General features: G+C 47.1%; 1 non-coding gene across 1 annotated transcript; it reads left to right on the forward strand.

Annotated features, from left to right (window-relative positions):
• The first annotated feature begins 7,073 nt into the window (after positions 1 to 7,073).
• Positions 7,074 to 7,147, forward strand: TRNAF-GAA (transfer RNA phenylalanine (anticodon GAA)). Its single transcript has one exon. It is a non-coding gene; the product is annotated as a tRNA-Phe (tRNA).
• The last annotated feature ends 8,505 nt before the right edge of the window (positions 7,148 to 15,652 follow it).

Raw genomic sequence — 15,652 nt, forward strand, 5'->3', positions numbered from 1 at the left:
ATGCGCTTTCTTTATTGTAAACTACTCTTATTGGTTTGTTCCGGGCTTAGTCAATTTTGCTTTCTTAGCTTTGTCTTATTACATGAGTAATGGGGTTTGCCACTTATGGTGGGATTCGGGTCTTGTTCTAGATCTATCTTAAGTGTATACTTTCGGAATCCCGATGTTATTTCGTGCCGCTTTTTTGGCCTTCCTGAAGCCTATCCGATTTTCTTTATCGTGAGCACGGGGAGCGAGCCAACTCCCTTCCCTCGGGCGACATTCGTTCGAGACATCAATCATTTCGGCGAACTAAACCTAGTTGTTAAAGCGAGACTGGCAAGTGGTTGGGGGCATGAATTCTTTGTTCCGCATAAAGAAATTCCAAGGACGGATCAAATGCCAGGAAACAAATCCTGAGTTTGCTTGCTTGCTTGCTTGCTTGCTTGCGGGGAAATCACAAAGAAGTTCCGGGACGCGGGCGGCAAAAACCCAGAGACCTTGCAAGCAACACTGCTCGCCCGTAGCAATGCTCGCCTTAGCCATTATCGCCCGCCGAATTACACTTTTCAAAGCTCGCTCTAGCCATTTCTCTGCTGCTTTCCGGCATTGCCGAAAATGATTGAAATGAAAGGGAAGGGAATTGGCCGAGCAAATGAGACTAGCAGAAAGGCGAGACCGAGTGCTTTTCTTTTACAAAACAACAAAAAGCTATAAATACAAGAAAAGAAATAAATCTCACGAACACACAGGAATGGAACGCATGAAAGAGCTCATTTCTTCTTTTTCAGGTAGTACTTGTTTCGAAGGTGCAGTTCTGGGGAAAGGCGGCGTTGAGGCGGCCATCACGCGCGAAGAGCACGTTACGACCCGTTGGCCCTAAGCTCCGTGGTGGGTAAACGGTAAACCTAACTCCATCCGCCTGAAGGACAGTAAGGGCGGCGTGAAGACCGAAGTTGGTGTAGCGCTAGCCAGAGCGTAAGTCAACGAGTCCCGCTACAGGCTCCCCTTCGGCGGCGGGGCATGCACGGGGAGATGCATGGGCGCAGCTACCGGGATCATGGTATGCTAGGTTCCTGTCGTGGTAGGAAGTAGCGGCCCTCTACCATCCTCAAGATGTGGCTACGCCATCGTATTTATATGTACGGTTAACGGTCTAGGGAGCAAAATAGCTAGAGCACGGGAAAATAACGATCTCCGCCAGAGCTTTTGGGGATTTCCTGAAGGCTCCGGGATCTTTTGCAAACCCCATGTCTAATATCGTATGGCAGATACTGGTCGTATGGCGGGTATTAAGGGAAGCAGAAGCTTTCACTGAAAGGTAGAGAATTGATGGGTTAATGAGACTTGCTAAGCTATTCGGGATGAAAGTTTCGAGGGAGTTCAACCCGCTCGACGTGTCATGATATCAGAGCCTGATAAAACTGCTGGAAGGCCGCAACGCATAACTTCACCGAGGGACAGGGTCGTGTAGGAAGCTGTTTGAATAGCTCCAGAAGGCGTGTATGAAAAAAGTAGTACCTTTCTAGATTACTCGCATGGGTTCGGGCCGAACAGAGGGTGTCATATGGGACTGGAGTTCATAACGAAAAAATGGACAGGCATCTCTTGGTTGTTAGAGCTCGACATCGAGAAAGGTTACGATTCCATTGATCAGAACATCCCTAAGTCTTCCATTGAACGAAGGATGGAAGATCCTGGATTCATGCTTCTGTTAGACCGTCTTTCTGAGGCAAGTCTAATGGAGGGTGAGCGAGGAAGGCCTAACCTAAATGAAGGAGTACCGTAGGGGAGTAGTATCATTTCGCCCCCTCTATGTAACATCCACCTCTACAAGCTAGACGCGTTCATTGATTCATTGGTTAGACAATATGGCACTACCAAGACCTGTAAGCTCCGCAGAAGGAATAGAGCATATCCCCGCTTCGAAGCCAATTAGCATATTATGAAACTCCCTCCCTTCCAGGGAATATCGATCGCAGTTATGGCCAAGAGGGCGGCTAGAAAGGCGGGCATCTCCCCGTTCAAAGACCCCAAATCCATTCAGGTGAAATACGTGCGTTACGCGGACGACTCATTGCCAGGAATTGCCGGTTACGCGAATTTGGTGAGAGGGATTTGGGACAGAATTACCAAATTCTTGTGGAATCAGCTACGGTTAGAGGTAAGCATGGCGACTAGAGCAAAGCATATTGCTTTTTCAAAAGCTACCTTTTTGGGTATGCGTATTAAGGTGCCCTCGATCAAGAATTGGCCTCGAATCTCCTCGAAATAACGCGAGTGGCGTCTGAGAGTGAGAAACACGGCTCACTATATGGCTGAGATCCGTGAGAAGCGGCTCGTGGCGGCTCTCAGGAAGAGAGCTGTGACCCTGTTGGCGAGAGCTTTGCGGAAGGCGCCCGGAGACCCGGATAAATTTACCAGTCAGCTCTCTTGCTCCCTTCTCCTGGAAACCAACCTGGCGTCTTTTCGCGCGCGGCCGAATTACCCGAGGACGAGGGAGGCGAGGCGAGGAAGTGCCTACAGTCTCAAAGGGAAACTCTGGAAGGGAGAGGATAGAACCACGAGACCGAAGAGAGAGGGCCAAAGGCCGGGTTCCCGTTAGGGCGGGAACTCTAGCAACCAACTCTAGCTTCATCCCAGCCGGAGAAGCGCGCGGGGAAGGGGGAAGAACCGCGGACGTTCCTTCGAGGAACAGCTAGCTGTATGGCCTGCCGTCAAAGATTCAACAGCTCTTCTTTAGGTTCAGCGGGATCCTTAAGACCCCACGGAAACCCGTGCACTCACTACGGAAGATCAGGCAGTATTATCATATTTGCGATAATCTTCACTTGGCGAAGGCAATAGTGGATTATCATATCCAATGGCCCGCCATCTCCGTTGTTTCGGCCTGCGGGTAGGCACAAGTCAGGAAATAATTCAGAGGTTCAGTAGAAACCTGGAGTATGTGGATAAAAGAGACAGAAAGATCTCGTTGATGCCTTCAGCTGAGATCGGGGAAGAGTGTGAATGTAAAAGTTCAGATCACCAGTGAATTCAAGTCTCTCAACCCTGACTGGATTCGCTTCCTCAAGCAACTCTGGACCAACCTAGCCAGTGCCGTGCTGGGACTGGACATTGAGATTTATCACGTCCGTAAGCTAGTGAGACATCTCGACCATTTCCGCTGAACCGGTTCATCATGAAGGCCGTGAGGCGGTGAACTTTGGGATAGATAAAGACTATCAGGCCTGGCCGCCATTCAGCCGGCACCGAACCGAAAACGGATCCCTCTCCTCCATGTCACCACCATCATGTCCAGATGCATAGGGGTCTAGTTACCTCCGATCCGGATCCGGTGATTGCGCACGCACGAGGTGAATTCAAAGAAGCTATAACTGATTAACCCATTCAAAGTTCTGTGGAGAGCCGGATGAGGGGAGACCTTCACGTCCGGTTCGGAGGGCAGGGTGACCTTGACCCTTACGATTATCGCTGCGTTTACTGGAACAAGGATTTCTAGGTTCAACTGGATAATTGCCGATATATACATGACACACCGGTTCTTTACATGAACTCCTGCCGATGATGGCAGGGTAATAGGCCTTAATCTTCATTGTGCGACTTGAAGTTTGACTACATGGGGGAGTCCCTTGGCCTCATATTTCGGTAGAAAAACTCCGCGAGGTAAAGTTGAGGCGCCGAAGAGCAGGGTGAGAGAGATCTACTTAAGAGGGGACCCCAGCAGAGGTGCAACTGGGCAACGGGAGGATTCCGAAAAGCCCTTTACTACTTCGGTAAAAAGAACCACTAAGGTTAGGTCACTAAATTCTAACTGAGCGATGCACGGTGACCTGGTCTCGACGAGATCTCTCAATAATCCTTATTTCGGCGCCCCTTGAGATAGCACTGTCAAAGCCAAACTAAGAATGGCCGTAGTGGGCCGAAGGCCCAACCGGCTAGAGAGATCCACTTCAAGACATACGCCATCATGCTCACGGGAGCTGGAGAAACTCAAGTTAAAGAACCTCTGCACACCAACGTCGTGGGTGCCGAACTACCCTAACTAAATCTATTGAACAAACTAGGTCAATCCAAAACATAAAAATTACAAGCCGTATTCCTTACCTTTGGACAGAGATCCACCATTCATAGCGGTGGGTAACGTCTAATCGCACCGCCCTACCCCAGCTATGTTAGGCTAGATGTTAGATAGCACCCCAGCGGACTAGATTAACTAAGTCTAAGAGGAACTGAGAACGGAGAAATTTCCTTATGGACGAGGCCTTCCTCCTCATGGATAGAGCGAATCCTGACCCTTGAACGTAATCCCGGATGAGATCGTTCTCGAAGCGCCGAGGATGATTTTGGAAGTGGTATATGAACCGACATTCAGCAAAATGTCGCACGGGTTTTAATCGAGAAAATCGTGTCGTACTGCACCCAAAAGCATACGCACCAATTTCAAAGCCGCTATGTGGGCAATTAGGGGAGGCACAAGCAACTGCTATGGCACCATCAATTCGCGTATACTAACCGAAATCATAGGGAGAAGGATCGGAGACAATAAATCGATGAGACTTATCTGAAGAACACTACGCGCGGGCAAATGCGGATTCAACACCACAAAGGCGGCCTGTTGGCTAGGGCCCCGAAGGTGGCCCGAAAGGTTGCCCGCTTTGTTCGCAAAAAAAGAGATGGGGAATAACATATCCCCGATACTGGCGAGTATCTACCATAACGAGCTCGATTGACGGGTGATAGAAAAAATCCGGAAATTTAACCGTGGCAGAGAAAGGCCCGTAGAATAGGAAACGCGAAGCGTTTTCTGGAAAAAAAATAGCAAGTGGATGAAAATCACCTTCAGGCTAAGGTACGCTCAGAAAAAAGGACAAGCTTAACAGGTAGCAGAATTGGAAAGTTGACAAAAACAGACACCCGCTACGGTAATGAACGACAAGGACTTCCGATGACTAAAACATGTTCGTCACGTAGACAATCCTATCATCGGAGTAACCGCTCTACTATCAAAGGCAAAGTAGCCGGAAGCAGAGATGGCAGAACTCCTGAGAGAGCGCCCAGAATGGAAGGGAAAAACAAAAATTACTCACCCGTGCAGCGAAGAAACCTCATTTCTGGGAACAACCATTAGCCTGAAGGGAACTCGTATCGAGCGGGGCTCCGGGCAAAGAATCAGCTCTATTATATGAAAACCAAGAATTGCGTCCGTCTACATGAAAGCTTCTGTAGATAGAGTAATCACCAGACCGTACAAAATACACATGCCGTCATAAGGGGGGCGAAAACCCAAATCTGTAACGACACTAAAGGGTAACAGCCATGACTAAATCATATAGTATTACAACTACGTCATTATGGGCTTTTCTCGTTATCATTCTCTCGCAGATAACTGGTCAGATTTATCGTCACGTCCTGGGCTGTTTATTTATCCGAGTCGTGTATGTATTTCGGCAGCCAGGCATAAGTCTAGGCTTTGGAAACCCTTCCGCAAATATAGTCAGCGCCTGGCAAACACTATAAATATACCGATCAAAGACAGAGAGTTGGGGATCGACCACTTGTCTAAGCTATAGAAAACGGTGGTATGGAGCGCACCAGAGAGGGCAGTCAGGTTGCACCCCTAATATGCAAATGCGAGCAAGGCCAGGAAAGAAATCTTAGATACGTACTTTATACTTTAACAGATGGAAGGTAACCCGCCAAAGTGCTGAGGTCCTTATCTTAAATACCGCTACCAAATCTCTGAAACAGAGGGGCACAAAGTGCTGGGGGTACAATCTCATATCGAATAAGAGGGACCCGATGAGGTTTCACGCGTTCGTTGGGGAGCAGTGACTTCAAGCGTTGTTCAAGCGGTACACGCCCGCCGCCCGAGCGAGAGATCCGCCCCCGGATGGCAAGATTCCACTCGAATTTTACCGAGAACAATAGAATCGTAAGAAACTGACGTATTTCCAAATGTTCGGTCGCTTCCGTTTCGTATATTAGTTATTTTGTATGCTTCGTATAGTTTTCTGTGAATTAGCATTAAAAGGTTCTTTAATAGGCATAAACAAGTCGTGTTGGCAGTACGCTGGTCGGCTTCACAAGCAAGCTGCGGGTCTTTTTCAATCACTAATTCTTATTTTGCCCAAAATCGTTGTCGTTGGTTCACATTTTATGGCATCGCAGAAATTGATTGTAAGGCTTTAGATTATTTCAAAGGGTGGCCTAAGGTCACCCCCCTTAAATGAGAGTCCCGCCTCTCTTCATTTAAGCGGGAAAAACGTTCTGCTGGCTGGGTAACATAATGGCAATGTATTGGACTGCAAATCCTGGAATGACGGTTCGACTCCGTCCCTAGCCTATTCTTCTTCCAAGCTCTTTTGCCATTTCCGAGTGAAAAGATTGCTGCTTTAAAGTGGAAAGAAAAGTGCAAAGCATCTTCTTGCCAGTGATTCATCAAGATTGCCGCCGGCTCGGTTTAAAGTGAAAAGAAAAGTGCTGCTTTGCTTTGCTTTGCTGGATTCGCAGATTATGGCCAGAAGATGATATTGCCTTCTTGCATGATCCTTCTGAATTTTACCAACGGAATTTCGAAATTCCAGCATTCAATTCTTTCCGCAATCTGAGCCGCATTAAAGATTATCGTATAATAATCCATGAATATTCAGGCCTTCTTGAAAGTTCAAAAGAAGAACTTTGGTAGCCATTTATATTACACTTTTTACCGCTTCTTCTTCTTCCGCAGTGCAGTTTTCTTGCGCTTCATGAAGAAAAGGTGCTGTTTGAAATTGTAGCTTGAATCTTATCGGAAAACTAACTCTAGGCCTTCTTGATGAACAGCTATGGATAATACGGCGGAAGTTGCTTGCGGGGAAGAACCAAGGTGGTGGATGAACCCGCTGCTTCATCAGCGCGATGAAGACGATTAACGCTACTTATCGGCTACGGTAAAGTCAGACGGCCCTCAATCAACCAAAAAACATTACTGAAGATGGCCTGCGTAGCGCATACGATCTCCAATCACTAAGAGATGCAAAAGAAATTGGCTACTTCTCTGACCAAAGAGGGCAATGACGACGTAGTAATAGTTGGTAGTGACTCCTCTCATGGTTTAGGTAGCTCAGTTGGTTAGAGCAAAGGACTGAAAATCCTTGGGTCAGTGGTTCAAATCCACTCCTAAACAGCGAATTATTAGGTTCAAATCTCAATTATGCGCTAGATGCAACTAAAACCCGAAACCTCTTTGAGCTAGAGCCACAGAGCTCTCTATCTGTCCGATCTTAGCACCAACCCTGAGCAAATGGTGTGGCCTACCTGCTCCGGACGAGTGGCTCGAGAATAGCGCAAAACCAAATTATGGAAATTTCGCGTAAAGTGTGGTGGACAGCCTGCCCCCTGTGGATAGGTTTTTGGGTAATATTTGTTTTTCAGATTTCCCTTCCCTTCCCTTCCCTTCCCTTCCCTGTACGCACGCGGGATCTTAATTGGAGACGTAAGCGTCGCGGAAGGGCGGGCGGCATTCTCCCCACGCACGACGGTACCCCGTTTCTTTATAAACACGTAATCAGGGATTGGCTCTCTTTCGCGAACTTTCTATACTCCGAAAGACGACAAAGAATAAGACCAGTTCTTGTTCCAACCTGAGCTTCAATGCTCGCACCTACTCTCCGCCTTTACTCAAGGATACCGCCTTTCCTTTCCTTTCCTTTCCTTTCCTTTCCTTTCCTTTCCTTTCCTTTCCTTTCCTCTCAAGGCTTCTGTGCGCTTTCTTTTTGCTCGTGGTTTTGATCCTACTGAACACTTATTCTTACTATTAGAGTATGAAATTCCACCTTTTTCTATTTATAAAGGGATTTATTGGAGGGAAGGAAGGGAGGTCACTACGCTAAAGCGCCTTCGCGGCGGAAGGGAGGTTTGAAAGGTCAATTCCCCTTTCCTGAAGTGCGTTTTGTCAGGCTAAGAAAAGGGTAAATAGAAGTCTCGGTTGCCCGCCCTTTATATCCCTTTATAGAAGTCTTTAAGCGAACAAGCTTTCTCTTCCCTTCCATTTCCGCAACAATGGATAGAGCCGTCATACTACCTTCACCTAATTGGAGACTTGATTTAGCCGCTCTTTCCAAAAGACAAGAATGTAAATGAAAAACATCTCCCGGATATGCTTCTTGCTAGATGGTCTTCTTAGTAACAGAGAGATTTGTCGATAAGCTTGGGCTTGTTTAGAAAGATCATCGTGAATAATCAAGGATGGCTGTTTACGATGGACTGTCCTCTCCTGAACAGATTCGCAGTTGGGCCGAAAGAGAGTTACCTAATGGAATGGAGACCTGGGCAAGTTGATTAACCTTCTACGTTGCATTACAAGACTCATAAACCAGAGAAAGATGGTTCATTTCGTGAAAGAATATTCGGGGGCGGAAACTACCGATCTGTCGATAATGAAGAAGAATATTCCAATTCTCGTAAGCATTGTGGAGTCAAGTTTACCGACTCTCGGGTTCGAAGATATCGAATGGGATACATCAAACTAGCATGTCCAGTAACCCACGCCAAAACGAATTCCCAAAAAGTTACATTGCAAATCGCTAAACCCCGAACTAGAAAGCCCAGTATATTGCGATGCGTGACTCGGGAAACCAACCTATGGGTTCTTTCATCAATTATTGGAGCTTGCTTGAAATAAGCACGATAGTTCATTCTTCACTGATTGATGGGCTATAGTCCAACGTGATTTGATTTGGCATATGAGTGAAAGACAACCGCTTCTTCCGCTTCCGCTTCCGCTTCCGCTTCCGCTTCCGCTTCCGCATGATGAAAACCGCTTCTTTTCTTCGGCCGGCTTCTTCCGGAAATGGGTAAATCTCCCCGCTTCATCCGCGGAAGCAGGATTTGAACCGTAGACCAATCGCGGATGAAGCGGTTAACAGCGCGCGCTGAGCCACCAACAAAAAAAATGTACGGTTAGTATCATATACATTCTTTGACTCTTGTTACTTGAGCCGCCTCTGAATTTGCAAAACGTTAAGCCGACATTTCCTAAACTTTACGTACACCCTAACTCTTATTATAGGAAGAAGCGGCAGCGATAGCAATCCTATTTTTATAGAGCCCCTGACCTACATTTTGTTTGGTGACATGTTGGAGGATTCTATACGCTCTAAAGGATACAGAGACGTGATAGCGAAGGGGAGAGCACAAGGTTTGGTGGTTATAGGACTTACCTTAGACGAGACAGGAGCACCGTTGAAGAGAGATATGAGATCTTCTCTTGTGTTGCAGATGATGGAGATGGACCCCGCCCGCCCTGGGAGGAGCCGACCAACTCAATTTCTTGATATTTGCAAGGGAAACATTTCTCATAATCTCGGAGGGGAAAGGGGGCGGACATTTGCTCTCGGGGGAAGACCCGCTCCGATAGAGAATAAGGGAATTAATCCCCTAAAGCAACCAACTAGGTAAAGTTCAGCTACTGCCAGCTGAATTATTCTCTAAAGATGACCAAACCAAATATGCCTTAGTGCTTTTTTTTATTTGGACAATATCAGCAATTTCATTGCATTCTTCTTTTCTTTTTTGTATTTTGTGGTAATATCGATATTCATTTATGTATGCGACGGACAATTGCTTGCTGTCGGGGGAAGACCCGCTCCGATAGAGAATAAGGCAAGGTTGCTCGCCTAAAGCAACCAACTTTCGTTGCTCTAATTTAGTTTAGCGCAGAAGGTTAGGTTGATACAACTAAATTTCGGGGGCGGACCCTGCCCCGAAGTATTATAGGATCGAAAATGACAAGAACAGAAGAAAAGTTTTTACGGAAAAGAACGGTAACAGCTCCGCGTCGTTCTCTCGAAGAATCGCCATGATGAATCCTCGTGCAATTCATTCTGTAAACGAACTAAGTTTATGATAATGTCTTCGTCAAACTGCCTGCCTGCCTGCCTGCCTGCCTGCTGTAATCTTTCCAATTTGTTCTGTATTCTTTCCAGTTCGTTCTGTAAACTTTTTGATAATGTCCATGTTTTATCTAATCTGTTTCGTGAGATTCCCTTCTTTTCTTGTATTTATAGCTTTTTGCTTTTCTTCTCAATAAGATGGTCATATAACCCTTAGTGCTTTTTGCTTTTCTTCTCAATAAGATGATCATATGACCCTTAGTGCTTTTTGCTTTGCAAAAGAAAACTCATTTTTATTGATCTCTATGGGAATCGCTACCACCCTGTACTAGGATTGGTCCTTTAGAAATCCCATTGGTCCAGTACTTCCCCGGGACTGCACGGATGACGCTTCGCCTACCCTGAAGGATAAGCTTCCGATATCTTTTGACGTAACGTTTATTCAATTACCCTTTTCCCAGCAGATGCTATGTATGCCTCGGACTCAGCGATAATTATGTCCCTAACATACCAAAACTAGCAGTAGCACCACTCGTAGTTAGATAGGTGGGAACTGATATATAGAATAATCTTCTCTGAACTTGATGGATCTGTAGAACGGCTTGACGGCCGGCGCGGCGGAAATCTCGGCCATTTGCATTAGGCTCAACGTCCCTTCTTGCATACGTGCCCCTTCGAAAGCACAGACAATGATTATTAGCAAAGACTTATCCGTGGCATATTCAATTAAGCGAGTGATCTTCTTACCTAAAACGGAACCCATACTACCTCCCATGAATTAAAAGTCCATGACACCAAGCGCTATACTATACCCCATTGAAATATTCTATACCTGTTTGAACAGCATCAGTTAAACCTGTTCTTCTCTGGGAAGCAGTAATACGATTCTGATGAGAATCCTCAGCGGCGGGGCGGTTCATGCGGCGGAGAAACTTGGAACATCTCATGCAGTCATGTCTTCATCCATTAGGAAATCGATAGAATAATGGCAGGTTATTCCGGTAGACTGTAAGCCGTGATGAATTGAAGGGTTTTGTTCCAACATGCATGAAAGAGGGTTGTTCTTAACGTTTATCAATTTTTCGGACTAGCTCTGTTGAAGAGCTCGTATGAGAGTTGGCTCAACCTAGCCCCAACAATGGCAGAATATTTCCGAGATGTCAACGAGCAAGCTGTACCTTTATTCATTGACAACATCTTCCGCTTCGCCCAAAATCGCGGAATCAGAAGTCTCTGCTTTCTTTTTGGCAGGTAGAATGCCGATGAAAACCGCTTCTTCGGCCGTCAAGCAAGCAAGCAAGCAAGCAAGCAAGCAAGCCGTGGGTTATCAACTGGTTCTTCCCGGCCGGCCAGGTCTCTATAGGAAAGAATTCCAGATCAATAACTTCCATTCAAGCGCACCTGCGGATGATCTGACTGACCTAGCCCCCGCTACAACCATTTGCACACCTAGATGCTACTACTGCGCCGCTTTCGAGAAGATTAGCAGAAGAATATCTATGCGGCCCATTCATTCGTCTTCATGAGGCGGTGAGGGCCAAAAAAAAAGCCAAGACAGCTTCGGAGCGAACTCTGTTACCAGAGCCGAGAACAGCTTTAGACAATTCCGTCAGGCACCACGAAGGGCTGGCTTGAGAAGTATCGCAAGACTTGACTTTCTGCGCCCTACTCTCAATGAGTCAAACTCTCCGTATCCATTACTCTTTTACAATCGATTATTTGATAGATCTGGAATGTGATGAGATACACTCTAATCATCTCATAGGACCGCCCCGATGAAAACCAGCAGACCTAATCACCTTACGATGGTTAGCGGAATTCTCTCTCGGTAAATTGGGTCAATGAGACCATCGGCGTTCGTTTCAGAATCGGATAGTTACACGTCCCACATCCACTAGTCGCCGGGCCACCGAACATTGCTTCAACCATAAGGCAGCCAGAAAATTGGACCTTTAGTTTAGTTAGGTTTTCATCGCTTTCCGCACGCCTGGTAGAAAGCGGGTCGACCTTCCCCCCATTTACTTTATTTCATAGAAGCAATAGCGGCATGTATAGTGCTCGGTCTATCTAATTTGTATCGGAACGAAAGCAGCAGCAATGAACCGCTTCATCCGCGAGTCTTCCATCGACAAAGGACTGGCTCTGGCTCACGACGAATGCAAGCTGGAAAACACGGAACTCGGTACTTGGTTAGTGAAACCATGCATGAAAAATCAAGTTACCTACTACTGGATTCGAACCAATGACTTTCGCCGTATGAAAGCGATACTCTAACCCCTGAGTTAAGTAGGTTGGGCAGTTTCATAGCAGCCAGCCCGTTTCATCGAGCCTCGGAAGTCAAGGCGGCCATTCTATCTACAAGATTTTCTGTCAATTCCTGCAGACTGTTCAAGGAAACTCGTGGGGTGGGTTCCTGCTTTCCCTCAATGCCGAGCTGCTCTTTACGGCCCGGTAAGAATTCAATAAATTGAGTAGTTGCACCTGCTGGTATAATAAGATATCCGTCTGAACTCCTACATCAATACCATCCATGTCGGTCTGGGTCGCAACATCAATAACATCATCCACACCTTGATCCTTACTACCTTTCTCAAGAGGTTGGTTGTCGGCAACGTCGTTGTCAGAGGCCTATCAAGTGACATTATTTCATTGACTACTTTTTTCCGCCGCTAACGGCCAACGAAAGAAAGAACTGCCATAAATATCAAGAACAGACCTTGTGTTGGCAAAGAAAGCCAACGCAAGTCCCTCTAATGCTGCTTTGAAGGCATTTTCTTGAAACCTATCTTAGTTGACGAAACGAAGCCGTATATCCTTCGTCTCCTAGCTAAAATCTTTGGAATCATCATATTACTTTTACCAGGAGTAGTCTTTCCAGTGTCAGTCGAACGTAAAGTCATGGCTTCCATGTAACGTTGAAAGGGTCTTAATGTGGTGGGATCATCTGGGTTGTTATAACTCTTAGCGGATGGTTTGAAATCAATTTTAAAAGAACCTATTCCACCTCCAAGTGCTAATTTCTTTCTTTCTGTAATGGTTCTGGTAATTACATCTACGGTGCGCCGTGCGAGGCTCGTTTTCTTTCCGGAAGAATACCCTTCTACAACCAACATAGATGTTTGACTTGGAAGTATATACGGCGGGCCAATACAACATCTTGGGCTAATAATCCATCGAGTTCGCGAGCAGTTAGTCGGAAAGGGGCGAAGCCGGGCAAAGCGGTTTCCCCGGTCCCCGAAGGAAGGACGGCTTAGCCCTCCTCGGTGGTGTCTCTCAGCTGATGCGAGAAAGGTTAGATTGACTCACTTGGTACGTACCTACTGCCTGAGTAAGGGCTACGTATCCCGAACAGAATACGTCAGTATGTGTGTGGCGGAGTAATCCAGGGCCCAGTTTGGGCGAAAGCCTTGACTTCCACATGAAGCGGTCAAGGTTGCCGGACAGCCAGCCACAAGTAATTCCAGCATAGGAACTGACTTAAACAATCGAGCAGGTGCGCAAAGACCTGTAACCATTGGGTGCTCTGACGGGGCGAAGCAGGGAAGTGCGTAGCGCTTACTCCGTCCTCGAAAGGCAAAGACACGAAAAGAGAGCAACCACGGGAAGTAACCGCTTCGCATTGTCTAGTAAACGATGCGCGGTCTCAGAGGTCGCATAGTAGCGAGGGAGGAATGCCAGAAACCTGGCCGAGCCGCGAAGGCAACTAGTCAGAACAAACCTTAGTTCAACGCGGCCAGTACGTATGCGGCCGGCCGGCGTTGAGAATAAGGAACAATTCTTCGAAACGGAAGGGACGGCAATACTCTCAGCAAGCAAGCAAGCAAGCAAGCAAGCAAGCAAGCAATTAAGGTGTTCCGAGTGAGAGCTGTATGACAAAAGATTGCCACGTACGGTTTGGAGGGCAGCATTGACTGACCCCTATTTAAGTTTGGTTGCTCGGGCTGTTACACTTTCTGATTATGGTATGGTATTGTCGGATCCAAATGTAGGTACATTCTATCTATTTGCTATATCTTCTCCAGGGGTTTATGGGATTATTACAGTGGGTCGGTCTAGTAGGGCGGCCGTTCAGTCACCTGTGGTACTAAAGCAGCCAGCCCGGCCCGCCCATGTGGTCAAATTGTTTGTAGTGTGGAATGATCTGCTCTATACAGGGTGTAGGGCTCTTCGACAGAACTAGTAATAGGCTTGACTCGCGATTTGAAGGGTAGGGGGGGTTCTTGTGTAGGAGGCTAAAAGGGGATAGGGATACGTTCAAAGAAGTTCAGGAAGAAAGGAAGAGCATGCCGTAAAAGCATGGTTGAAGGTCGATCCTGTCTTCCCAGGGAGTACCTAACAACACCATGTGGAAGAACCAACCTTGTGGATCAGGATGAGGTGCCGTCCTAGCGAATTGAAGTCTCCTTGGGTAGCCAACGACCTACAGTTATCCTTGTACCTCTGTGCCGAGCGAACGACTGTACGCTGTCTTGTTTTCTGCCAGCTGGGATTGCTTGCCGGCCAGATCGGATTGGAGCAACCATTGCATGAAGGCACATTACCCATCCTCTTGGGGACAAGAGACTGAACGACATCCCGATTTACTGCATTCCAGGACATCTGGGATGAGAGCCGTAGGTGATACCGGCGAAACCCAGCCAGATTTTGTTCTGGCAGGTAGTCAGAGGACTCATAGTACCCGCCCCGAAAGGGGCCCCTCACGCACGCACGGGGAAGACGCTAGTTTTCAGGGAAGAGGAAAGTCTTTATTTCTTTTTCCACGTTGTTTTCTTCTAGCAGCAGGAAAGGAGTCTGGATGTCTGCCTAGCTTCGGCAGATTCTACTCAACGCAATCTGCAAACTCGAATCCCCGAAACCTGACTCAATGCGGAATAGAATTGATCGTCGTTTGGTGGATCTCCAGCAAGCAGTTTTAACTAAAAGAACAGGACATACCACAAAATTCAGAGAGAGAACACGAAGCGATCGATCTGCTTACCGAGGGCTAAGGCTAGACCGCAGGACCTGGATTTATGACGTCCGGCCCGCTCCTCTCGAGTCCTGCCTGCTGGGAACGAACCACGAGGACGACCGCCAAGAACGGGCGTACTCGAGGGGGGCCAGAACCAAGCCCAAACGGGACGGAAGGGTACGGAGCGAGGTATTATAAAGCATTGCTTTATGGCGGCCGAAGAAAAGAAAAGAAAAGAAAAGAAGCGGTTTTCATCATCATGCATGAAGGCGCGCGCGCGCGCCGGTTCATCATGAAGGCGCTGAGTCAGAATTTTCCACTCCGCTAAACTAAAGAGGACGACAGAGAAGCAGGAGACGACGAACCCCTGCAACTACGTCGGACCTCTCGGAGTGAAAAAGAAAGCCAGATGGTGGTAGACTATCACGTACGGCTTTGCCCTCCCCGCCAACCACGTGTCAATGTGCCTCTACGGAAGGAACATCGACGGGCGGGTTTCCCGGGCGATCTAAAGCAAGTTGTTGGGGTAGAGAGCCGTATGCGCGGCGACGTGCTCGTATGGTTCGGAGAGGACTCAGCGTACACTGATCCTGTTGATTGGTGGAAAAGCAGCTTCACTCCTTATTCCAAATATGCTTTTTCAGGAGTATCATGATTTGCCGTCTAAATGGTTTTGTACGAAGTATCTATTGGTCCTATTATCATTACTGCACTAATTTGTGTAGGTTTTTGTAATTTTAGTGAGATTGTCATAGCGTAAGAGCAGATATGGTTTCGCATTCTCTTGTTCTCCGTATTGATTCTGTTTTCTATCTTTCGCTCAGTAGAAACTAATCGAGCTCCGTCT

Source organism: Azolla caroliniana, unplaced genomic scaffold (assembly GCF_043228905.1).
Source record: "Azolla caroliniana isolate FFs.n. ecotype wild unplaced genomic scaffold, voAzoCaro1.0.p SCAF_151, whole genome shotgun sequence".
Lineage (NCBI taxonomy): Eukaryota > Viridiplantae > Streptophyta > Polypodiopsida > Salviniales > Salviniaceae > Azolla > Azolla caroliniana.